Source organism: Onychostoma macrolepis, chromosome 23 (assembly GCF_012432095.1).
Source record: "Onychostoma macrolepis isolate SWU-2019 chromosome 23, ASM1243209v1, whole genome shotgun sequence".
NCBI classification, from domain to species: Eukaryota; Metazoa; Chordata; class Actinopteri; order Cypriniformes; family Cyprinidae; genus Onychostoma; species Onychostoma macrolepis.
This window is the reverse complement of record NC_081177.1, coordinates 22,530,976-22,558,254: the sequence shown is the minus strand read 5'-3', so window position 1 is coordinate 22,558,254 and position 27,279 is coordinate 22,530,976. Positions and strand designations below refer to the sequence as shown.

Sequence of the window (27,279 nt, the reverse complement as noted above, 5' to 3'; positions counted from 1 at the left end):
TTCATTAGAAACTGAAATCATCAGTCGACAGCTAAATTAGATGATGGTTTAGTTTAGCGGTGGCTCTGCTTCCTTAGTTACTTCCTCTTTTTTTGAAAAAAAACAGAAATGAATAAGTGGGTTTTGTTGGCTCAGCAAGTCTTGTTAGCTAGATATAATCTAAAGTAGTCCTTATCATAGCATAAAATGAGATATGCAGCTTATCCCGCACTGCTATTCAGAATCTGCAGTGCCATGGAAAAAGAAATTATATTTAGCTGAGTTGCCAGTTTGCAATCTGAATTGAATTTCATGAGAGAGACTAGGTGGCATGAAATAATATGAAGACAATAAATGCACTACATATTCACTGTGTCGTACTGGTCGCATGTAACAACAAATGTAAAACACAGGCATATTCCAGTTCTTGAACAAATGATTCCTCTGAGAAGTGCTTTTTTAAAGAATCATAGAAAGTCAGATAGTCTTACATATCAGTCTTAAGCTCACAAATTATTGTTTTGATTCAGTCTAATGCAGGGTTTCCCAAACATGGGGTTATAAAAAAATAATAATTCATTAAATCATAACAATGAAAAATTTAAATACATTTTTTTAAAATACAATCACTAAAACATAAAAATTATTGCATTTTTATTTTATTTTTATTATTAAATTTTTTATATACAAATAAGATTGTGAATCCCTAGTCCAACGACTCAATTGTTCACTGAATCATTCAAAAACATTAATTAAAATAAAACATTAAAAGTCTAAATCAACATATGACTTGTCTGACCTATAAAAACAACAACAACTGTGTTTTGTCACCCTTTAAAAGCTATTTAAAAATAATAATCAGTAAGAAACACTGACTGGCTGTTAATATGACAACATATAGTATAATATATACTTTTGCAAACAAGTTATTGAACTTTTTAAATAAATAAATAAATGGACTGAATTTATATATTTCTCATGACCATTTTGATTCAAAAGTTGATGTTAAAATATTTTCAATTACTTTTGTATATTAATAATATAAACTGCCTACACACTGTAAAAAGTGATAAGTTGACTTAACTTAAAAAAATTGAGGAAACCCGTTGCCTTAAAATTAAGTACATAATTAAAAAAAAAAAAAAGTTAAGTGAACTTGACAATTCAATTAACTTATTTTTAAAATTATCATTTACTTAAAAATTTTAAGGCAACGGGTTTCCTCAATTTTTTTAAGTTAAGTCAACTTATCACTTTTTACAGTGTATATATATATATAAGTCTATTTAGAAAACTCATTTTATTTTAAAACAGTGTAAATAAAAACAAACAATGAATGGGACAGATAAGAGTGGACAGTGAGCTGCCAAGTGTTCAACATACATTCGAAGCTCTTCAATAATGTTTAAAAAGAGTCCCAGGATGCACCTAATGACGTCCAGAGTGATAATCAGTCTAGACAAAAATTGTCAACTTTGAAAAAGCTCAGATTTTATGAAAATTTTTTGCTGCCACATAATTCCCACATTTGTTATTTCACCGTTTTGACTGACTTCACTATTATTCTAAATAAAGAATGAACAGCTTTGTCTGAACCTTTGACTAAATATATATCATTCAGTGTATCTGATGACAGGTGAAATAAAAGCACGAGGTGTTTGGAGAACACAGGATGTCTCAAACTTATCAAGAGCAGGTTTCCTCTGTCTGACACATGACTGTCGAGGGAACAGGGTGTAACTCTGACCCTCCCTTTTTTCAGAAGCACTTGAGTCAGTCAGTCTGTCTGTCTGTCAGTGAACTAATAATAACAACAACACCCCTGCGCCCACATAGACATACAGAAAATGGCACATGCACTGTATGCACAGTAAGCCAAGGCAACAGGCAAACTGCTCCTTTAAGAATGAGAAAGTGAAGGGGGAACTGAGAGGGAGAGGGAGGGAGAGCATGCAATCTCAACACTGGAACGTCAAATCGCCGCGCTACGCTTGTTCTTCAGAACTCCCAGAGTGCGGTTACATCAGCTGAGCAAAGGGAGAGAGAGAGAGAGAGAGAGAGAGAGGGAGGGGGGGACAGGGCATGTCACAGGAGCCTACCTCACACACAGCTGCAGGGGAGGCAGGTGGCAGTTTGTCCCCTTCTGTCCTGCGGCGGAGACCCCAAACCAGCGAGCCGGGAGGGGGGTCAGTGTCCCGGTGCACTTTTTCCTCTTCTGTTCTGATATCTGTCTTCCTGCACCCTGTTGCACTGCGGTCACCGCATTGCTGCGAAGTTTGTCAAACTTTCAAGTGACTGTCAACACAGAAGTGAGAGCGAGAGAGGCTGGACTGAAAGTTTTAAAAGAGACGAGTGAAAAAAAGAAAAGTTCGAACTGAAGCGGTTTCAATTTCCTGAACTACCTTGCTCTCTCTCTCTCTCGCTCTCTCTCTCTGTTCGAGTTGTACCAGAGGCAGTGAGCTGGCTGAATCGGGACGGCAAGAGCCATCTGTTAAAACACGCCTGCCTCTTTTGCTTTACTCACATTCTCCCTCAATCGCCGAGCGACCGAGGAGGAGGGGGGACGCAAAGAAAGAGAGATACTGAAAAAGAGAGGCTGTGCTGCCTGCTGGTACCCAATCTGAACACACAAACACTCACACAGGGCAGCACAGGCGGAGCTTGCGGACTGAGTGAGTGAAAGGGGAAAGCTTGGCTTCGGTGTGCATGTATTCATGGTTATTCATGTGGCTTCTACCTTCTAGGCTTAATAGTGTCAGAAGCAGCTTCAAGCGCACACACTTATAAGTTCCACAACTTATATTAGTACATACAGATGTGTCACGTACATTCAAATGTGCTTCCATTCATTTTTAAGCCAGGTGGATTTTGAGTTCAGCTTCCAATTCTGAATGCAAGAAAATATTTTTAACTTTGACAATAAAATGAATAATTAAGAAACTTTTGAATTAAATAGTTTTATTAATATTTTTTATTAAAACATGTTTTGTCATGATTTGATTCTTTACAACTAAACTAATAAATCTTACACTTAAGTAACAAACCAATGCATTAAATAAGTTAAATTTTTTAAATGTTTTATTATTATTATTATTATTTGACCAAAAATAGAGTAATGCTGAAAATATTACCCCCATTTTAATAACTGTTTTCTATGTTAATATATTTAAAAATGTATTCCTGTGATGCAAAGCTGAATTTTCAGCATCATTACTCCAGTCTTCAGTGTTACATGATCCTTCAGAAATCATTCTGATTTACTGCTCAAGAAACATTTCTTCTTATTATTAAATATTTTTGTGAACACAGTGATACATTTTTTTCAGGATTCTTTGATTGACAGAAAGTTTAAAAGAGCAGCATTTATTTGAATCTTTTGTAACATAATAATGTCATAGATGTCTTTACTGTCACTTTTGATCAATTTAATGCATCCTTGCTGAATAAAAATGTATACATCTTTAAAAATTACTGACTCCAAACTTTTAAACAGTAATATCGACTGTGCCCTAATAGGTATGACACCCCTGAGTAAGAAATCTCTGAGCTAGTGCAAGGAGTAAATGATGTTTTGTGTTTTATGCCTGTGTCGATTTTTCCATTCCTCCGCCTTCTATTCCTGAGAACGGCGAGGCGAGAGAGAATGTTCTATGAGAATGATATAAATGGTACATGGTGAACCCGTAAGGTTATCCACCGCCTCCAAGGCCTCGTGTAACAGATTTAACTAAGACCGGAATAGAACTCAAGGATTTCAGTTATCAAGGGAAACGGGAGAGAGAAACTAGATTTTTGCATTTACTGAAGAAAATACAAGTAGCGCTTGCCCCTGCAAAACTAGCCAACACAATGTTAGGGGCTTCTGAGAGGTTGCCAGGCTGTTGAAATATGGTTGCTAAGGTGTTCAGGTGGCCTAGGAGGACAACAATGATATTGTGGTCTCTAAATATAGCTCAAGTCCCTCCTTCAATGTAAAGATTTTTCTGCCTGTTTTATATTTTTGACGTATAGCAGGTGCAGCCACATGTAACTTGAATGTGAAAGGTTCCAGTGTGATTTACACTTATTTGAGCTGAACAAAAACAGTCCTGCTTTATATTGCAAAGGGGTATTTCTTATCAGATTGTTTTAATTTAATATAATAATCATAAACGCACTGGTTTGTTTTCATTGTGTTGCAGCTTGTTTCCATTGTGTTGTGCTAATTTCATTGTGTTGCAGCTCGTTTCTGTTGTGTTGTGTTAAATTTCGTTGTGTGTTAATTTCGTTGTGTTGCAGCTTCGTTGTGTTGCAGCTCGTTTCTGTTGTGTTGTGTTAATTTCGTTGTGTTGTAGCTCGTTTCCATTGAGTTGTTAATTTCATTGTGTTGCAGCTCATTTCCATTGTGTTGTGTTAATTTTATTGTGTTGCAGCTCATTTCCTTTGTGTTGTCTTAATTTCGTTGTGTAGCAGCTTATTTCTGTTGTGTTGTGCTAATTTCATTGTGTTGCAGCTCGTTTCTGTTGTGTTGAGGTAATTTCGTTGCGTTGCAGCTCATTTCCATTGTGTTGTGTTAATTTCGTTGTGTTGCAGCTTGTTTCTGTTATGTTGTGTTAATTTCATTGTGTTGCTTGTTGCCATTGTGTTGCATTAATTTCACTGTGTTGCAACGTGTTTTCCTTGTTTTGTGGCTTGTTTCCATTGTGTTGTGTTAAATTTGTTGTGCTGCGGCTTGTATTCGTTGTGTTGTGGCTTGTATCCGTTGTGTTAATTTCATTGTATTGTGGCTTGTTTCCGTTGTGTTCTGTTACTTTCGTTGTGCTGCGGCTTGTTTTTGTTGTGTTGTATTAATTTCGTTGTGTTGCAGCTTGTTTCCGTTGTTTTGTGTTAATTTCGTTGTGTTGCAGCTCGTTTCCATTGTGTTGTGTTAATTTTGTTGTGTTGTGGCTCGTTTCCATTGTGTTGTGTTAATTTTGTTGTGCTGTGGCTTGTTGCCATTGTGTTGCATTAATTTCGTTGTGTTGCAACTTGTTTTCCTTGTTTTGTGGATTGTTTCCATTGTGTTGTGTTAAATTTGTTGTGCTGCGGCTTGTATTCGTTGTGTTAATTTCATTGTATTGTGGCTTGTTTCCATTGTGTTCTGTTACTTTCGTTGTGCTGCGGATTGTTTTCGTTGTGTTGTGTTAATTTTGTAGTGTTGCGGCTTGTTTTCGTTGTGTTGTGTTAATTTCATTGTATTGTGCCTTGTTTCCGTTGTGTTGTGTTAATTTCGTTGTGCTGCGGCTTGTTTCCTTTGTGTTGTGCTAATTTCGTTGTGTTGCAGCTTTTATTTCGTTGTGTTGTGGCTTGTTTCCTTTGTGTTAATTTCATTGTATTGCAGCTTGTTTTCGTTGTGTTGTGTTCATTTTGTTGTGTTGCGGCTTGTTTCCGTTGTGTTGTGTTAATTTTGTTGTGTTGTGGCTTGTTTCCGTTGTGTTGTGTTAATTTCGTTGTGTTGCGGCTCGTTTCCGTTGTGGCTCGTTTCCGTTGTGTTGTGTTGTGGCTCGTTTCCATTGTGTTGTGTTAATTTCATTGTTTTGCAGCTTGTTTCCGTTGAGTTGTTAATTTTTTTGTGTCATGGCTTGTTTCCGTTATGTTAATTTTGTTGTGTTGCTGCTCGTTTCGTTTGTGTTGTGTTAATTTTGTTTTGGTGTGGCTTTTTTTTGTTGTGTTGTGTTAATTTTGTTGTGTTGTGGCTCGTTTCCGTTGTGTTGTGTTAATTTCGTTGTGTTGTGGCTCGTTTCCATTGTGTTGTGTTAATTTCATTGTTTTGCAGCTTGTTTCCGTTGAGTTGTTAATTTCGTTGTGTCATGGCTTGTTTCCGTTGTGTTAATTTTGTTGTGTTGTGGCTTTTTTCCATTGTGTTGTGTTAATTTTTTTGTGTTGCGACTCGTTTCCTTTGTGTTTCCCTGAGAACGAAGTCAGAAGTCAGAAGTCAGCATTGTGTTGTGCTAATTTTGTTGTTTTCTGGAGATTTCATTGTGCTTTGCACCAAAATAGCAAACTTTCACAATGCAAAATAAGGTGAAAATCATAATTCTGTGATTGATTAGAGAAAAGTGAAAGCACATCTCTCCTAAAAACGTTGCATCACTACAGATGTCAATTATTTTAGCAGCAAGAATAGAAACGTAACTTCAGCATCGTAGAAACTTTAAAAATAACTTTCTTCTCCCTGGAAACTTCAAGGTTGGTATTTGAATGCCCTGTAATAGAAAAAACACTGTAAAGAAGAAAATAAGAGGATGATGAAGGGAGAATTGGACAGATGAAGGCAAATGAACGCATGGAGGGAGGAAGAGTAGACAAATGGTTTCCATATCAAAGTAAAGTTGCCTTTCTCTCTCTCTTTCTGTTTATCCACAACCTCGTTTCCTCCCATTCTTTCTTGGTAATAGAGAAAAGTGTCAACCTTTTTCTCTTCTTCTTGCTGAGGCATCAAAAGCTAAAGGTTGCATATATCTATCACTGTCTTGAGTGGCAGGAACCTGACAAATGCCCTGGCGCTCGCTTTCAAGAGTCATTCATTTGGAAAAGACACCACCTAGGCTTTCCTACAGAGTGAAGTGTAGTGAAAAGCACACAGCGAGGAGATTATATGTTGAAGATCAGAGTTTGCTCTATAACCGATCCCACTCTCAATCTAATGGGCAGGATGGATTAAATTTAATATTTAGTCTTTTAAGGGAGGTCGCGTGAGAGCCGTTTATGCCATGCAAGGGGGACTGGATTGTGGCTTGAACTTTACTTGCTCCCACAAACTGAGCTCTCGTAATCCAGATTAGATTAATTCACATTATGGAGAGACATCTAATCTGGATTGCAGTATTCATGTGGTGTTCTGCAGTAACCTTGCGATATAAACTCATACACAAATGCTCAAGAGCATATAAGTGCTTCTCATGATAAATAAACACATCCTCCTGCATCAGCAGCACCACGCGCATGTGTCATGGTACTCTCATGAACGTGCAGTGAAGACTGACACAGAAGAGAAGAAATTGTTGAATAAAGTTGTTATTTTTGTTTTCTTTGCACACAAAAAGTATTCTCGTAGCTTCATAAAATTAAGGTTGAATCACTAATGTCACATGGACTATTTTAACGATGTCCTTACTACCTTTCTGGGCCTTGAACGTGTGTTGCTGTCTATGGAGAATCAGAAAGCTCTCGGATTTCACCAAAAATATCTTAATTGTGATCAGAAAGATGAACAAAGGTCTTACAGGTTTGGAACGACATGAGGGTAATTAATGACAGAATTTTCATTTTTGGGTGAACTATCCCTTTAAATACAGAGATGTTAAGTGCACAAGAGCTCATGTCATATCCACAATTACACATCCTCCTACCTGTAATAGGAGTTTTGTGTCCATGTCTTCCTAACACTTCAAAATGAAACAAGTTATTGCATTTAAAAACACGAGCTGTAGCAATGAAATTATGATTTAAATTTTAATGAAATTATTATTCAATAAAAATTGAATAACAGATAGTCAACAAATGATACACAGTCGCTTCTGTAAACCCACGGTGCAACGCCTACCCCAGCTTCATCACATTAGGTGGACTGTTTCTAAACTGAGACTGATGAGCCGTCATCATTTGTGTGCAAGTTTGACGTTGCATGCACATTTATACAGAAAATAATTTAAAGGGGCGCGGTGAGATGCAAAGAGTGCATTTTCTTGTAAACCAGCCCTCAAACCATCTGCCAGTTCCGTTTAGCTAGACTGTGATAAAAACAAAAACATGTTGTTAAAAAAAAACCCTGAATTTTATATTATAGCAATAAGCCCCAAGAAGCCGTGGTTTACAGTGAATTTATAACAGCTAAGGGGGGTTGTTAGGCACGACGCAAAGTGGACCACGGCTTCAAGGGGCTTATTGCTTTTATAAAATGGATATTCCATATACTTAGTAAGGTTTCACAAAATAAAACAGAGCAAATAAGTGTAATGATATAAATAAAAACAGTATTCTTCCACCAAACAATGTAGTTCCTCAGAAACAGTTGTGGTTGGAACAAAGTGGTTGCCAAGCAACACACCAAGTAAACAAAGGTGTAGGTTTGTAGTGTAATTTACAATGGCTTCGAACATGGCTCAACCAATCAGAATCAAGGACCGGAACAATACGTTTTATAATGAGTAACTTACTTTATAAACACAATAACGCCAATTGGTTTGTCCATTTTAGCTTTGCCAATGAACCGCTGAGCAACAGTACTGGCGACTCCTTGCAAAAAGAATTCGTGTTTCGAACGGATTAGTTGAATTAATGATTCAATGACTTATTCATGAAGACACTTGTTTGGTTCCTGAATGAATCAGTGTGTTTGAATGAATCAGTTGTATGTATGATTTAGTGACTGACTAAAGACACTTGACGCCACCTACTGGTGTAATAATGAAACCTGCAGATAGAGTCACTGAATCACCACCACTAACATGGAGACTCATAGCGCTTTTCCACCGGGGCTTGTGCCGGAGCCAGAGCCCAATTGGGATCCGGGCCATGCTTTTCCACCCAAAAAAATCCTGATCCCGAACTGGCCCCCGAAACCTTGCTGGTCTCGAACAAGGGAACCTGACGTCAGTAGGCAGAGCTTCCACTTGAAAGGAGCCGTTAGGCTTGTTCGAGATGCATCAGCTCTGCGCAGACCAATCTGCAACGCATATGAAATCAAAGTACCGCAACAGCAATTGGAGAGCAGACGACTCTTTATGCTTTTGAATTGCACTCGCGGTACGTTGATGTCATACACCGATTGGTTTAAGCAGAACCGATGCATCTCAAACAACCATTTTTTGAAGAGCTGTCGGAGTTCAGGTAAATTAACAACATTTACACAGCAATTGTCAGGTCAGAAAGGGTCGACAGAAAAAATCAACACTCTCCTTCAGCAACAGATAACAAGCGATTGCGGTCACATGTTGGTGACGTAGAGGGTTCTTCTCTTGTGGGCCTGTTCTGAATGAGTGCCATTTTTGGCCGAGCACCAGTTCCAGCTCTGGGACCAGCCCCAGTGGAAAAGCAGTACCAGTCTGTAAGGCTTTTTTCATTTTTTAAAGTCAGCCTTAACCATCTCTCTTCATGTTAATTTCCTCAATCGTTTGAATCTGCTAAACCAGTGTTCTCAACCTTTTTGACTCCATGATCCACCTTTGCCCTTTGGACAATATTTAATCTAAATTTAAATATTTTTTAAGACTTATAGGGGCCCCCGTGAGGTTTGCTGAGGCCCCCTAGTGGGCCCTGGCCTCCTCGTTGAGAACCACTGTTCTTCTCATCACTCTTAGTTATTTCTTACCTAGTTTTCTGTTCCAGTGAGTTTTGTAATAACTTGTTGACTGTGTCTGTGTGTGTGTCTGTTTAGGCAGCTCTGGACCAAAGGCAGGCTAATCATAATATTCATTATTCGTTATCAGTGTTGCCAAACAGAACAGGTTCTGCCCCAATAGCTTCAGGCTTGAGCTCTGCCACTCCAATCAACTGCATCTACAAGGATGAATTATAATTATACAAAATCCCATACAAATTACTACCAAGAACTATATAATGCTGAACCCTCAGGTGAAACCTCAGCTAAAGAGACTTCCGAGGCCGCTGATTACAGTGAAAGGGTTTCATTTGAGTGTGAGGGGGAGGGATAAATAGCAGGAGCTGAAAATGAAAATTAGACGTATGAACAAAAGGTATTAGCATACGGGGGAAAAATGACAAATGTGATCTCTAATTTCTTAATTGTTTTCTCAGTCTAATTTCTTCATTTTAATAATGTATTAGTCGATGCTGAAATTAACATAAGAATTAAATGAACTAAGATTAATAAATGCTTTAGAAGTACTTTTAATTGTTGGTTCATATTAACTAATGTTAACAAATGAGACTTAATAGTAAAAATAAATAATTTCAATAAAAAAATACACATTTAATATTTCCCTTTTATTTATTTATTTTTATTAATTCATTTTTATTTATTTATTTATTTATTTACACAAACGTGTTACCATTTTTTCCTGACGACTAAAGTATTTGAAGAATTTTCCCATAAACATGCCAAGACTCAGAGCAGAAATTTAATCCAAACAGCTGCCAGGATTAACCTAAAAATAATAAAGCATCTTCGGCACACCCTTCAGTCCCTTCCTGACTTTTTCTTCCACAGGGGAGCACTTTTGGCAGCCATTCAATCGAACGTCACAAGAAATATAATCAGTTGAATGCCTTTGAGATGTGACATTAAAATAACTGAAGGATAAGAAAACGTGTAAGCAAGAGACAGGAAAATGTAACTTCAAATGTGACCCCAAAGAACAAGATTTCTTCCTCGGGCAGGAACTGCAGATAATTCGTGTCAGAGATATGCTGGGAACCTGCGCTGTGGTGAGCTTCTGAGAACAGCGTGGTTTGGTTAGGCAGAGATAAACTCGGGTTTACTGTAAAATGCAAGTGAAGAAGGACAGCAGTCTGCAACCGAACGGTGACAAACATCTCCCTGCGATCTGTCTGTACCTGTTACAAAGGGGAAAACATTCGTTAACCAAGGCCAACTCTGTCAGAAAACGAAAGAGAGTGTGTGTTGAATGGCACACACCCTGCTCAGACTTGAGAAGGTTAATAGGATGGAGCTGTCGCAAACCTTCTTCTTCACTGTCGTGTAACTGACATTGAGAAGGTTACCATGACCACGTCAGAGAAAAAGAAGAGAGACACTGAAGGGAGAGAGAAAATAATAAGGCAGATAGATATGAAGACACGGCTGAGGTGAGATGATGGAATAGAGAGGACTGGAAAAGAGAAATGTGTGTGTATAAGTGAATCCCAGCACTCTATTATAGATGTACACTGAGTTCCAAACAAATGAATCCTCAGTTCCTGTCCCGTGCTCTCAAATAAGCATCCCAGACACAGAAAACAAGCCCACGCGTTCTCCTTCAATTATACGTGCTCAGCGAGCCTCAAACACGTCTCAGACAGGAGGAAGTCGGTTTATTAGTCACGAAAGTCAAATGTGGAAATGTTTTGGCTGAAATCTGATGTGTTATTTGACTGAGAGACGAGGATAACGCTGCCACAGAATGAACACACAGTGCTGCTTTTCACGGTTCCAAAAACCCGGGTGAACTGCCTACTTAGGCAACATTTTAAGGCATTAACAGTCTCAAAGTCTGTTTCAAAAAGTAGGTAACTCATTTACGCTGCCTCCTAAGGGGCGTTCACACAGAAGGCGTTATTCCATTTCATTGCAATACTTTTCCATTGTTTTTCTATGTAAACATGCACTAGATGGATGTGTTTGACAGTTGCGCTTGTGTCTCCCAGATGACATGGCATTTTAAAAACTGCAGTGCTGTTGAAATAAGTTCAACTTTCAAAAAACATCTCAAGACCTTGCATTTCCCCCCATTCCACTGTCTGCGTCTTGCGTTTTTCAAAGCAAAATCGCTCTCTGTCTGAATGGCCCCTAAGATGCCTTCTTTTAGGCAAATTATAGGTCAACATCACTGTATCCTTTGCAAAAACGGCAGTCCCATAATGCAATGCAGCAAACTCAGAAAAAAAAGTCCAAGAGGGCAGATGAAACAAGGAATGTTGATTAAATGTTGAATGTAAATTCATTAAATATTGAGAAGTATCAATATAAATAGTTTGATGCAACTAAAAATGAATCTCTATTTTTTATATTTATTGTAAGTTGTGTCCCAAATGATACACTATACACTTATACACCATGTACTCAACTGTGTAGTGTATGAATTATATAAGAATTTTATAGACACTCCCCCTTCGCTATGTTGAGTGCAGTTGATCTGCGACAGTTGAGTGCATGAAGTGTCCAACATTTCACACTTTGTTTTTTCAGTTATTTAGGTGCACTAAGCAATATTTGAAAAACGCTTTTGACCACAGCGTCAGATCGAGTCCCAAAATACATTTGTAGCCAATCATCAGGGGCGTGTCTAGTAATGATAAAGAGAAGAGAGCGCTCAATTTCAGTGCACAGGACCGATATGAGCAGATCGACTATAGATAGAGAGAGATGGCACATACAAAAAGAGGAAAACTTCAGAGGAACAAAATATTAAAAATAAGGGTTACAATCAGGCAAGAGGTAGGACCCGCATTAATATCGGAGCAGTGGTGGAGAGAACTCAAGGAGCAGGAAGGCCTGGAATCAGACATGGCAACTGTAACGAAGGAGGGTGGGTTTTTGAGAAGGGTCAATTAAAAATGGACTATTTAACATATGTGTGTACAATGTACACTACCACGTAAGCAGTACACTACTACTTTGAACAGAAGGATTTATGTTTTTTAAAGAATTTAATTCTGCTCAACAAGCCTGCATTTTTATTTGATCCAAAATATAGCAAAAGTAGTAATATTGTGAAATATTTTTACTATTTAAAATAACTGCTCTCTATTTAAAATGTAATTTATTCCTGCAGATCAAATCTAAATTTTCAGCATCATTACTTCGCAGTCTTCAGTGTTACATGATCCTTCAGAAATCATTATACACTTTCAGAAATAAAGGTACAAAAGCTGTCACTGGTGGTACCTTTTCAAAAGGTACACTTTTGTACCTATTAGGTTCAAATATGTACACTTTAAGTACTAATATGTACCTTTAAGGTACCAAAATGGACCCTTTAGGTACAAACATGTACCTTTTAAAAAGGTACTGCCCCAGTGACAGCTTTTGTACCTTTATTTCTGAGAGTGTAATATGCTGATTTGCTGTTCAAGAAACATTATTTTTATTATTATTATTATCAATATTTAAAACAGTTGAGTAAGTTTTTTTCAGCATTCTTTGATGAATAGAAATATCCAAAGCATTTAAAGATCAGCATTTAAAAAAATACATTATACACTATTCAAAAGCTTGGAGTAAATTTTTTTTTTTTTGGGTTAAATTGATCAAACGTGATGATAAAGACATTTATAATGTTACAAAAGTTTGTATTCCAGATAACTAGTGTTCTTCTGAACTTTCTATTCATCAAAGAAACTTGAAAAAAAAAATTCTACTCAACTGTTTTCAACATAATAATAATAAATGTTTTTTTGAGCAGCAAATCAGAATATTAGAATGATTTCTGAAGGATCATGTGACTGGAGAATAATGCTAAAAACTCAGCTTTGAAATCACAGGAATCAATTAAATTTTAAAATACATGTATATTCAAATAGAAAAGTTATTTTAAATAGTAAAAATATTTAAATTTTTACTGTTTTTGCTGTACTTTGGATCAAATAAATGCAGGCTTGGTGAGCAGAAGAGAATTCTTTAAAAAAAAAAAAACATTTAAAATCTTACTGTTCAAAAACTTGTGACTGGCCATGAATATTTATACTTGTTAATAGGATATCAATCCATTAGAATAGCAACGTGCAAACACAATACACTGTTGAAATTAATTTGGTAATGTCTTTTTGTGCAGCCAATGTGGATTGTTAAAGTCTGCTTACCTATGAACTTCCCTGATGGTTACAATGTCATCTTAGAAGACAGCAGCCTGTGTAGGCAGAACACAGCATGGCAGCTTTTTTGGTGTAGGAACGGACCTACAGTCAAGGGATATGTACTGTACGTGTGTGTATGTGTGTAAGAATCAGTATCATATGAACACAAATGTAAGCAGGACTACAGTAATGCAGTAACACTGACTTACATTTCCCTGTTACATTATACACAAGCTCGCTCCCTGACATGTGTAGCTTACACTATGTAAACCAACACACTTTTCCTGGACCACTTGCACCATCAATTATTCATAAATGTAAATGCACTCAAATACATTATCAAGCACTTAGGGAAAAGTTACAGCGGATCAAGCTTTCATCTCAGTTTTATCGGACGCTGGCCATCTTGATACCTGCTCTGTGCTTTCTTATGTAAGCGTATGTAAAGTTAGACTAAGAATAATGCAGCCCATTTATAATTTTGTCATTGGCTTCTGTCCCTGTGAGCATTTGTGAGAATAGAAGTGAAGATATTTTGCCATTACAATGTAGCTGAATGTCTCTCAGGATCTGATGTTCCACATTCATGCTCTAGAAGCTGATATGGGTTTGGAGGGAAGGAAAACTTTCCCACTATGCACTTTATTTAAAGATGAAGTTCCAGAAACAGGGGAAATGATTCAAGAAAAATTCTAATAAGTTTGTAAGAAAGTTCCTAAGTATAATTCTCAAAAACTTCTCACAAACAACTTGAAAAAAATGACTGGCCATGGTGTGTGGAAAAACACCTCAAAGGCGTCTTTGTGCACTGTCTGTAATAATAAGTCTGCATGCTAATTTCATTTCAACTGGCATGACTGGAGTTCAGTATTCAGCTGGTATCATATTTTTTTCATATGCTGTGTATTTTAAACACGCTTGTCTGTCTCAAGATGGTGCCATCTGTTGCATTCATTTGCAGTCTTTCTGTGCTCTTTGTAGAGTGAACATCCTGTGTATGGATGCTGTCATGTGTTTTGTATGTTGCAATGTTTAATATTTGAAACAACCCAATAAATTAATTACATATCTTAGTTTTTGGGGATTTAAGACAAGTTGGAAGTTACCGTAACTTTAAGATTACTTGTCAAATTCTACTTAAAGGATTAGTTCACCCAAAAAAAGACAATTTGCTGAAAATTTGTTCACTCTCAGGCCATCCAAGATGTAGATGAGTTTGTTCAGAACAGATTTGGAGAAGTGTATCATTACATCATTTGCTCACCAATGGATTCTCTGCAGTGAATGGGTGCTGTCAGAATGAGAATCAAAACAGCTGATAAAAACATCACAATAATCCACAAGTAATTCACACCACTCTGGTCCATCAGTTAACATTGTGCGTAATTATCTGTAAATATTAAGATGCAAAAAGATTATTTAAATATAAATTCTGTATGTTCTGCATGTCTCTGTATTTATGAATGACACAGATGCGTGGTTTTGTTTACTATACACATACTGAAGCACACCTGATGCTCACAGTGATTTCAACGTCTGTCGTCTCACTAAATGAGGACATAAATACAGAACATGAACAACATCTCCAGAACCGCTCTGAGAGTACTTCATGAGCATTTTACCGTTTTATTTGAGTATAACTATCATTATATCATATACACAGAGAAATTTAAAGGTCCTCATGGCAACCCGTCAAAATAAAAGTTTGGTTTAACTTGAAGAAATTGTGTGAGAAATATATTACTATTGTGCAGTAGAATCTACTACTACTACTACTACTACTACTACTACTACATTTCATAGGCCTATTGTAAAAATGAAAAAAAAAAATATATATATTTAAATAAATTAAGATGTTTTTATGCATATAAATAATTAGACATGATTAAACAGAATTTGGAAACAACAAAACAGAACGTGAGAAAAAAATAAAACATTTCATAGGGATCTAAAAATGTATTTTTTGTTAAACTTTAATGTTAAATTGTGTAAGTTTCAGGATTTTAATTAATTACACAAGCTTATTGATTCATAAAATTCAGAAAAATTAAAACGGAAAAAAATGGAATTCAGAAAAATGTAAATAGAGAAAAAATAATTTGGAAATAAACAAATAACGGATTTTACAGGGCCCTAAATATGTGGATGACAACAGGGATGGATTTTTCACTGGATTGTTATTTTCAAAAGTTCTCTTGTCTGAATCTTTAAAAAAGTTAAATTTGTTATGTTTTAAAACATTAAACATTATAAAACATTAATGATGGATTTGATGATGGCCAGAAGGTGAGTAAATTTTCAGCAAACTGTTATTTTTGGGTGAACTATTTGTTTAAGAAATGCTTTTGAGAACACAAAATATTCATGACTTTATTCTTAATTTAGAAAATAAGAATAAACCAGCAGAAGAATTGTATTCTTAAGATTGTTTCGTCAGTCATGTCCCAGAATTTTATAGACAGTCTGCTGGCCATTAGAAAGACAAGAGAAGCAGATCTGTGTTTATCTCCTGGGGTAACTTTCTCTCTCCTTTTGTGCTCTCCTGATGCTTCTTTGTATTTCAACAAGCCCTGAATGAGCGATGGATATTCCTGGCACACAGGCAGCCAGGAACCCTACAGATGCACCACACTCCCTCTCGCCGCCCTTTATCAAAGAGAAGCAGCGCTGTGCAAATTACACTGACCCCTATTCCTGACCCCTCACGGCCCACCCCTCCTCACCTCCTTTCTGCTCCCTTTTCTCGACCCTCTCTTTCAGAGCTGTTCTTTTTGTGCTCGTGTCATGTAGCTGAAAGAGGAAGTCGCCATCCGTCAGACCACCCTCACGCTCGCAGACACCCACCGAGTCGCCATGGAAACCCTCTTCGGCCCCCAGAGAGAGGCATCTGCGGTCATCGCCGGACAGAGCACAATGCAAATGAGGGCTAGACAGAGAGGGTGAAGATGTTGGAAGTGGGCGCAGGGGCAAACTAGTTGTCCTAATTTTGTCGAAACCAGTCCTCAGATAACTCTTTTAGAGAAGTTTTGAAGAGAGAAAGTAAAAGCAGATGTATCATAATGAATAATGCACGGACAGCGCTCACACTGTAAGCACTGTGTAGGGCCCTATGAAATTTTTTTATTTTTTTTTTATTCCATTTTTTCGCTTACATTTTTCTGGATTCCGTTTTTTTCCCATTTCAATGGCTAAATTACATTTTTATTAATCAAAAAGCATGTCTAATTAATTGAAATCATGAAACTTACACAATTTAACAGCAATTTAATAAAAGTTTAACAAAAATAACAATTTTAAGGTCTATGAAATAGGGTTTTTGCTCGAATTCAGTTTTTATTTATTTATTTATTTACCAAATACTGTGTTTTCTATTGTTTCTGGATTCCATTTGAATGGTTTCATTGAATTGTAATAAATCAAAAGCATCTCTAATTAATTGATTTTATATATAAAAAAAATATTTATTATTATTTTATTTATTTATTCAGAAATATTGTGTTTATCTGCTAAATAAATTCTGGTATTTTTTTCTGGTAAATTTTCCTTAAAAATAATGTTTTAATAATAATAATGAGTAGTAGTAGTAGTAATAATATCATTACATTAAGTAATATATTTGTCACAGTTTCTTCAAGTTAACCAAACTTTTATTGTGACGGGTTGCTGTGAAGACTTTTTGTATATGATATGACGATAGTTACTCAAAAGAAATGGTAAAATGCCCATTAAGTGACTCTTTTAGAGCAGTTCTAGAGATTATGTTCATGTGTTCATGTATTCATTTATTGAGGCAGCAAATGAAACCGCGCGTCTGCACCATTCATTCACACAGAGACACACAGAACATGCAGGATTTATATTTAAATGGTATTTTTGTGGCTTAATATTCACAGACATAAGTCCATGTGGAGTTTTGATTTAGCTGTACTGACCTACTTTTGATTTATCTCTCCAAAATTTGGCGAATTTCATGACATTCCGCGTTGCACTGAAAATTCCGTTTTTATGACTGGATTCTGCGATTCCGTCTGCGTTTTCCGCATCGCGGAAATTATAGGGCCCTAACTGTGCGAATCTCTGTGTGTCTGGTGATTGTGAAACAAAATAATGGAATGGCAGCGGATGAATAGTGAAAGTTCAGCAACGCCAACCACTAGAAATACAGCCGGTCTGCATACTGCATACTAACATGCTGTTTCTGGAATTACAGATCCCTGAGGGAAATCATAATGATTAATTATACAGCCACTGCACTTTTTAATGCTGACTTTCTGTCGCAGGCATTTAGGCTGTATTGATGCCTTGTCTGGTCGCACACGTATTCACATATTTTTGCGTAGCCCCCAGGCAGAGAAATGCAATCATCAGGGTTCTTTTAATTAATAAATATTAATTGGGCCTGTTACCCTGAGGTGACGAACACAGCAGGGTAAGAACTTTAAGGGTGATTATTTGTCCCACAGCTTGTTTGTTTTCTGTGCATTTATTATTTATATATCCATAACTGTTGATTTACTCTAAATGTCCCTGTTTCCAGACTCTATTTAATAGAGAGAGTGAGGTTAACGACTGTTTACAGTGAATCATTCTCCAAGTTGTTCAGTAAATAGTTGCCTGAAGCTTCAGAAATCAGCAATAACGAAAATGTATGTAATATTAATGACATTGAAATTCACATTATTTATACATCTCACATTATTTATACTTACATTCACACTCATTATAATCTAATGCATTTTTAGCATAACAATGAAAGCTGTCAAAGTTAAAGTGATTAAAGATGTTTATTCACACTCACTTAAATGGCAGGAGGTTTCTGTGCTGTTGGTTTCTAGTTGACGTAGTGTATCAAGCAGCGAATCACTATCTGTGCTCCCATTGGTTGTCACTAAATCGTGTTGCTGCTTATTTGCATATACGTTCATTTGTTTTTCACGAACTGTTGCGGTTGCTTTGGAAATGAACAACTTACTGAACAATTGCACCATTTACTCCCCTTTTCGTGGAACACAAATCACGATATCTAAAAATAAAATTAAAAATTAAAAATTCAAATCTTTCCCTGGAGGGCCAATCTGCTGCAGAGTTTAGCGCCAACCCTGATCAAACTCACCTACCTGTGATTTTCTAATGATCTTGAAGAGCTGAACTCTGCAGGAGTGGGCCAGATTTGAGGATGCCTGGATCAAACAAAAGGCCTATTAATTTGTTTTCTTTCCTTGAAAAGGAACTGAATGTGTTAATGTACCAAAAGTGTTACAAAAAATATCAAAAAAATAAAATAAAAATTGTTTTTGTTAACTTAAATCAAGCTGAAATCAAATAAAATAAGACTTGCATGAAACCTAGAAATGTTTCCTTGGCAACTGAAATACAGTAAGTTTAAGTTGACATATAACTAAAATATAAACTAAAATTAAATTAAACCTTAATTTAATCAAAAAAATTATTTAAAAACTAATAAAAATATCAAAAGTGCATACATTACTAAAACATTTTTAAAATGAAAACTTACAAATATAAAAGCTAATAAAATTTATTTAAACTATAAATAAATTCTATAATATTGTATAAATGATACTGAAATAACATTGTGTGCTTACATGTTTGAATCCATTGACATTTCTGCTTTATAGTCTTAACCTGTTGTTCATTTTAAATTTTTCCTCCAAAGATGCCATTACAGTTTAACAGTTTCAACTTCAGTTTAGCAGTTATCCTTCAACATAAAACAGTGAAGTTAGATTGGGAGCATATGTTAATTCTTGTGGAGTTTGCTGAGATGAAATCAAAGGGCTTCGCTAAAGACCAAATTCATCTGACTGTGTTATGCTGATATGAAACCCTCAAAAGCATAAAATGTCCACTTGTTTAATCGAGGGTTTTAAAACACTGCAGCAAATAAAACATTCTGCCTCTTAACCGAGACAGGAAGTGAATTTTATACAGGGATGTGATTGCTAATGGTCTGAGTGACTATGCTAAGTGGTTGTAATGTTAGATGGGAGCTAAAACTGTTGGGCTCAGTGATGCAATCTGCCATGCCAACCAGCAGCCAACTTTGGCACCAGAAACCCGAAGCTACTGTCACCCAAATACTCGGCATTTCATTGCGCCAACGTTCTCCACCGCCAGACATGCAGGCAATGTGCACCCACTCTTCATCTCAGCTAAATACACTCTATTGGCAGGCTTGGTGGACCATAATCACATCCGCTCCCATACACACACACACACACGCATACAAACACACTACTAACAAGGCCAGTTTGTGAGGCGGCTATTATGGAATCCATTGTACCACTGTATTTCCTCCCAACATTATCTGCAACAGAGCATAACAATGCATCCGTTCAGTCAAAAACCATATGTCTTCATTACTCGAGGGATGAATCATCTTCTTTTGAGGGCTATTTATCCAAATATTGCACAGCAAAACCTCAGCCATTTTGCCGGCGGAGAACAGGATTATTAAATGGGTGTATCCTTGGAGGTAACTGTTTTAAGCGTAACGGAATTGAAGTGGGCATCTCAAGGACAAAACAACAAACTTTTTTGCTCATCCACAGGGATGCAGCTCCATTCATTTGACTGCACTTTAAATAGATGGGAGGAAGAATGACAGATAAAAAAGGTGGTGCAGCAGTGTGAGTTTGAGAGAGAATATTGAAAGTGATGAAATTTGCGGGGAAGTGTCGTCAGATATTAAAGTCATAAAGTCAAGAGAGGCAGACTGATGCCAGCTTACTCAAGGCTGTCAATCTAGTTGTCAGTTACACTATTAAACTTTTGACTTGGAAGTTGAAGTTTAAACTAAAGTTGAAAAATGTAACTATGCACTCAGAAAAGAAAACTACAGAATAAAATATAAAGAGAGCAAAGACTTTTATTTTACAGTATTTATTCTGTATGTAATTTGCTGCTAGGTGTAACGGAGCCGACAAGACGAGAGGCGTGCGGATCCATTTGCAAGGCTTTATTAGACTGAGACATGGTCATAACAGGCATGGTTCAAACAGTGGCAAACAGGTATATTGAGGACAAGACAGATGAGTACTCAAGTAAATAGGCGTGGTCTTCGATCAGCGAACAATATCCAGAGGGCTTGACAAAAGGGATAATCCGATAACGTGAGCAATAATCCAGGCAAGGTACAAACAGAGTCTGAAACAGTAGGCAAGATGCAAAGGCAGAAGATCAAGAGACAGACAACAAGGCAATACGAATAAACTAGACTAAGACTAGAAATTAGAATGGCTCCGTAAAGCAGCTACCACTAGGAGAGTGATAAACGCAGAACAATACAGGAGACTAAACACAAAACAAACACGGACAGGCTTGGTAAGTAGCTAAAGGCTAGACAATACTCAGTGATCTGAACAGGATCTGAGTGGGTGTAATAGCTCTCAGGTGAGCATGTGATTGTTGACAGCTGTGTGATCAGTGCATTCAGCTGTGTATGCACAATCAGTGCAATGGATGATGGGAACTGTAGTCCGGAGTGACATGTAACAGTCTGTGTGGTGTAAGAGTCAATATGAAGGAAGGGGGCAACCTCTGATGGCGAGTGGACGGAAGACCATGAACCGGATTCGTGACACTGGGATTATTCACACTGGTGAATTAGTTATGTTCATCATGACAAATATAATTATATGCAGCTCGAAAGTTCAGTTTGGCAAATGTCTGGAAGTAAATTTTACAGTTTTATATACTTTTTTTTTTTTTTTTTTTTTTTTAATGTACAAATATATTTATTTTGATTTAATTTTTTCTTTAATCTTTTTCTTATTATTTTTCATGCATCAATAAATGAAAAGGAAAAATTATATTTCAAAAACTTTTGCATTCTCTCGCAAAAGTTTTGTGTTCCCCTAAAAAACTTTGCGTGCTTTCACAGAACATTTGCCTTTTTTCACAAAACTATTGCATTTCACTGAGAAACTTTGCATTCACTTACAAAAAGCACTGATATCTTTTTTTTCCTTCCACCTTTCATTTCCATCACAAAAGTTTCTCTAAGAAAAGCAAAAGTTTTGCGTTTTGTGATAGTTTACAGTTAACTGTGTCCTCTCTTGACAGTCTGTGAATTTGGTTCGATTTTTGTCTGGTTAGTTTTCATTTCAAATAAGAACATTGATTTTGGGCTCATTTTTAAACTTGTGCAGTTTGAATTGAACACATACTAATACATGGCCACACTGCAACTTTCTTTTCAATCTGAGTTTGGATTTATAAACAACATAAAGGCTTGTAAATTGCTGTGCTTTGTGCTGTGTGTGTCTGTCCGCCTTTTTCAGAATGGGTCTTTCTGTCTCTCATCTTCAAGCTTCTCCTCCCTCTGTGTGCCTCACTTTTCCTCTTTATTCTTTCAAACTTTGCCAGATGCGATAAAAGGTGAAATATCTGAGGCAGTAGTAAGGCCTGTGACAGGGTTATGAGGATCGCTTCAAAAGTTCTTCAAACCGCTCCCCTCTCTCATCTCAATGTCGGTGAAAGTTATAAAATACTGATGCTGGAAAAGACAGGCATAATGAAAACTGCTTTCTGTTTAATCCCGGTTGGTTTAGGTTAGAGGTTAGAGGAAAATGTTACTCGGTTCACTTTTATTGCCAACCTCAACACAGAGATTGGCACCTCTGCTGCACTAGACTAATTAGGGAATATGGAAGTTGAGGGCCTGTGAAATTTTAATTGGAATTTATGTCATGCTGAAGGCTCAGAGTAGAATTATAAATGGGTTTGTAAACAGATGAATAAACATAATGAAGAATTGAACAGTCTATGACACCCAGGAGACGGAAAATTACACCGGGGAACACAAAATGTAAGCCCAAATGTTCTGAGTCGATGGCAAGATGAATTACTAAAGGGTGTATTTGAACATTCACAGAGGACGCACACTTGATGCTGCTAACATGATTCACTTCAGTCTAAAAACATAAACTTGTTGCAAAAATTAGATGTTTATTTTATTTTAAACCATTTAAGGTGGTCTGAAACAGACCTGTAGGAAAGGACTTACAAAGAGTAAGACAGCTGTTGTGAGAAACATGTCGATTGACAACGATTTTTTAATTGCTCTTGGAAACAAGCCTGTAATAACAATGGTCTCCAAACCAAACTAGACTGTTATAACAAAACACAAAAGCTCCATCTGTCCTCCACTGAACCACAGCGAGTGGCCCCTTACATGAGAATGTAAATGTCTTTCTCAAGGTCTCAGGCCCAAAGGAAGAATATATTGATCCTGTGAAAAATAAATGGGATTGCTGTTAGTGTTCGAACGTGTTTGTCATTGTGCTGCTTTCAACAACACTGATTATGCGCATTTTGTTTTGTTTGTTGGTGTAAGCTGAGAATATATTATGTGAACACTATTACAGCGCAGAGCCGAATCCCATGTGGACAATATATATTCATGGAACACCAGCGCGCCCTAAACGATAGAAACGGGGAGAAAAAAATTCATGCAGCCTCAGCAAGGTCGAGGAGAGAGTGTGTGCTATTGTTCAAAGAGCTTATTGGCTGTTTCCTTTCTCATGGCGATTCTGTAAAGTATACATGCATGGTGTAATCTTTGTACAACCAATGCAAGAACCCTGGGTATAGATAACAATAGAAAGAACAGAGAATATGATTTTAGCATTGTTATACTCTCAGCCACTTGTGGGTGCATGTTGCTGTGTGGTTACGAGGATGTTCTGGGTGGTTGGTAGGTGTGAGATTTCTTGTAATCTGCATGGGCAGATTTTCCATTATTTCACTATACTACACTGATGCAGTACTATTTACACTGTCATTTAAAAGTATTCAATACTTTTATTCATCAAAGATGCATTAAATTGATCAAAAGTGACAGCAAAGACACAATTCCACAAAAGCACATATGTTTTCAACACTGATAAAAATAATGTTTCTTGAGCAGCAAATCAGTATATTAGAATGATTTCTGGAGTATCATGACACTGAAGACTGAAAATTCAGTTTGCATCAGGAACAGAATGCATTTTAGAATATATTCAAATAGAAAAAAAACTTGTATAATATTTAGCGGTTTTACTGATTTTATAGTATTTTGATCAAATAAATTTAGTATTGGTGAGCATAAAAGACCTCTTTCAAAAAAAAAAGAAAAAGTTTTTGAAAGTTATTGTATGTACGTACATTTTTTGTATTGGTTTCATATTATTTTGGAATCATCTATTTAAAATAAAGATGGCATCTTCCCATCTAAATGAGCAGTTCTTGGCCCAAATAAGCTGTAATGTGGTTCAGAGCTCATGTCAAATTTGTCAAAAGTTTAGACTAATCACAATCTGATCTCTCTTTCTACGACTTGAGTCATTTACAGTAAGCATTCACTCTTGAGACAAGAAACAACAAGCCATCAAACCACACTGTATGTCGCCTGTCAGTTGTTTGCCTGTCCAAGAATTTTTCAGCATAAAGAAGTGTTTGTGTGTTGGGAAGACGAACACACCAATGCCGAATTATAGCAGAGTTCAGATAGCCAGTAACACAAAGATGTCTTTCTCTGTCCATTGTCTCTTATAAGTGAGTGACTCAAAATAAGGTCCCTCTTAGGACAGAGATGAGAGAGATTTTAAAGAACTGAGAGCTGCAGTGCTTTTGCTTTTTGTATGATATGATCAAAATCCGAAAATTACAGAGAGTTCAGGAGCTGAAATCATAAAGACTTGTTGAATAAATGCACACAAAGGCTGCTAACAATGTCTACTTCATTTTATCTTTTCTATAGATGCAATTACAGCAACGTCACAAGCACAAACAAGCGACTGTTAGAAGTTTTTCAGGCAAGAAGCTTTAAGTGATGGACATGAGTAGTGTTGAGCGATTAACGATGTCTATATTGCTTATATATACATGACTATACAGTACATACTCTAAGTAATATATACTTAATACCTAATTGATTAATTATACTTATTCATTGTTCATTTAAATGCACAAATTTACATTGTATTTATTTAATTTCTATATTTATTCATTTATTGACAAAAAACAGAATCGCACACACAAAGCTTTTTGATAATTTTTTTTCAGCTCATTTTGACTGATGCGTTATCTTGAAACTCTTAATTTAACTTTATATTGCATACCTTGTAAATGTTTTTTTATACTTTGGACCATTTATTAACTACACACATACCACATCAGCATAAAGGGCAGGGCAGTGTTATGTGTGTGTGTGTGTGTGTTGTCTTAATCTATTAGAAGACTGTTTGACTTATTATGTCAGATGTCTGGAGGTGAGGAGGATAAGATGTGGGCATTAGGGGGTCTGCAAAAAAGAGCTGATGCATATATCCTTATGTTGGAGCATGAACAATACCTCCTGTTTATCATAGAATAATTATGTGCATTAACTGGACCAGCTTTGAAAAATGCAGTGGTTTTAGCATTATTTGAGCAAAAGAAGCTACATTTATGATGTGATTGTTATCAGATTTCATGCTCATTAAAAATGTGTTGGTTACACTTTATTTCGATAGTCCACTTCAGACATTCTACTAACTATAAGTAACTTTGTAACTATATGTCAACTACATGTCAACTAATTCTCATTAATGATACAGATGGAACACACATAAAGTTCTCATGCTATTCTTCTGCCAGGATCATTTTATTTAGCAAAATATCTTCACTGATGCATCCAGGTCACACTCAATCACTATTATGTTTGGCTTAAAACGCAACTGTCCTCATGTGTTGCCACAGGACAGCAACTGACCCTTTGCTGGGAGTTTGCTTGACAGGCGATTTGACCAATCATAATGCCGAATCTGCCATTTTGTCCGACAAACAAACCAGACAAGAGAGTTGTTTATGTTCAGCATGCACAAATTCTGCAAACTAGACACTGCATTCATACTATAAGAAAAAAAAAAAAAAAATGTAAATTAAATGTCAATACTACCAATCTGAAAATAAAATTGCTTATAGCAAAATAGTGGATCTCCATGGCATGGCAATGGACAAGTCGGGAATGGCAAGGCGAACAGGAAGGACAGTTCAGGTCAAATGGATTTCGAATTAAGAGCAGTGGAAGAAGAAGGAAAAACAGATCAACAGATGAGGGATAAAGAATGAGCCCAAGAAGAAGAGCGGTGGATAAACAACCCAGAGGAAGAGCCTTTGGCTTTATATTAAAGACAGTCTGGACTCAACCATCCTCACTGGCGTACACCCACATACACTTCCTGCACAGGCCTCTATCTCCAGCGTCGCAGTTAATACACCACGCACTGCTGAGGACATCGCAAGAGATGTGTAGGAGAGACTGATGCAGATGAGGGTGGAAAAAGCCAATGTTTGTGATGGATGGAGATTTGACAGCTTGGAGAAGAAAAAGGACAGAGGGAGAGACTCTCGAGAGAGGAAAGAGAAACAAACGTGAGAGACGTGAACTGTCTCTGCTCTCGTATGTCAGTGTTTGCAGTGCCACGCTGTTCCCGCCTCAGTTCTGCTTCCCAGCTTGTGCTGATAAAGATCTGTAAGCGGAGGAGGACGGCTGACCTTAAATCAGTGCCTCCCGGGGACCTCGATCAATGCGGACATGGCTGCGGAAAGCTACCGGGGTTCAGCCTGGGTCAGTGGCGCGGGTACAGCTGTTTTCTGAAGCGTCCCGGCTGGGACGGGTTCACCGGGTTTATCCATTCGCTGTTGCGGAAAGCACACTTGAGACCTTGCTTTGGGTAAATAGGCTCTCACTCGCTCTCTCCTGACAGCGCACAAGTGGAGTATGCAGGGAGGGTTTTATTCACCAAGCGCTCTTCAAGATGCCTTTGGTCTGCAGTGGCCCCGAACACCTCACGCCTTAGAAATGTATTATGGGTGAGGGTAATCGAAGGCAAGGAGAAGATGCAAATGCAGAGAAAGAGAGAGAACGCCAAGGGAAAAGGTTGAACAAGTTCACGGTCTTATCTATTAGCATCAGCTTCACCACAAGAAGGTACACTTGTAGCCTGGAGATCTTAGTTTGAATTCCTACTACAAACATCTTGCATTTGAAATTATGGATGCCCAAACAGAATCCTTTCGCCTCTGCCTCAAAAAGCGTCATATAATTATCTTGAAAAACCTTGACAGTGGTATGACTCACAAACACAACTGAAAAAGTAACATCTTGGAACAGGAACTAAAACACCCTGAATCTACAAAAAGTCTATTTAAGATTTGGAAATGACGTTTTTTGGCTACAACAAGCTGATCTAATTTTCCACACTCATCCTTTTTTTGGAACTATTGGGAGTATTTTCCTTATTCATTTGGCAAATTGTTCTTATTTTAAACAAACCTCAAAAAACTGTTAAATTTATGCTTCAAACTGCTACAAAAAAGGAAAAAGAAAAAAAAAAGAAGAAGAAAAAAGTCCATTAGGGTAAGAATAAGACATTTGCAAGTCTGCAAAGTAAATATCCACCTCATCCAGCACTCTTTTAGTTTTTTGTCACACCTTAAATATGCTGTTTATATTAGAAACCGCTGCAAACAATGAAGTGTGTGAGTGAACTGTCAGAATTAATCTTATTTGTTGTGGTACTATTGTGAACGCAAGTTGAATTCTGACACAGAAGAGAAGAAATTGTTGAATAAAGTTGTTATTTTTGTTTTGAACCACTGATGTCACATGGACTATTTTAACGATGTCCTTACTACCTTTCTGGGCCTTGAACGTAGTAGTCGTGTTGCTGTTTATGCAGGGTCAGAAAGCTCTCGGATTTCATCAGAAATATCTTAATTTGTCTTCTGAAGATGAACAAAGTTCTTACAGGTTTGGAA

At 36.9% G+C, this 27,279-nt stretch overlaps 1 protein-coding gene across 4 annotated transcripts in view; it reads right to left on the bottom strand.

Moving 5' to 3' along the window:
• The window catches only part of sulf2b (sulfatase 2b), a 150,855-nt gene extending 147,824 nt beyond the window's left edge, over positions 1 to 3,031 (bottom strand). For 2 of the 4 annotated variants that reach the window (XM_058763121.1, XM_058763122.1), the window contains exon 1: positions 2,079 to 3,023. The gene's annotated coding sequence lies outside the window, so the exon portion shown is untranslated. Of the gene's footprint in view, positions 1 to 2,078 lie in introns of all 4 variants that reach the window. The other 2 variants (XM_058763125.1, XM_058763126.1) reach the window with 2 other exon arrangements.
• Between the last annotated feature and the right edge of the window lie 24,248 nt (positions 3,032 to 27,279).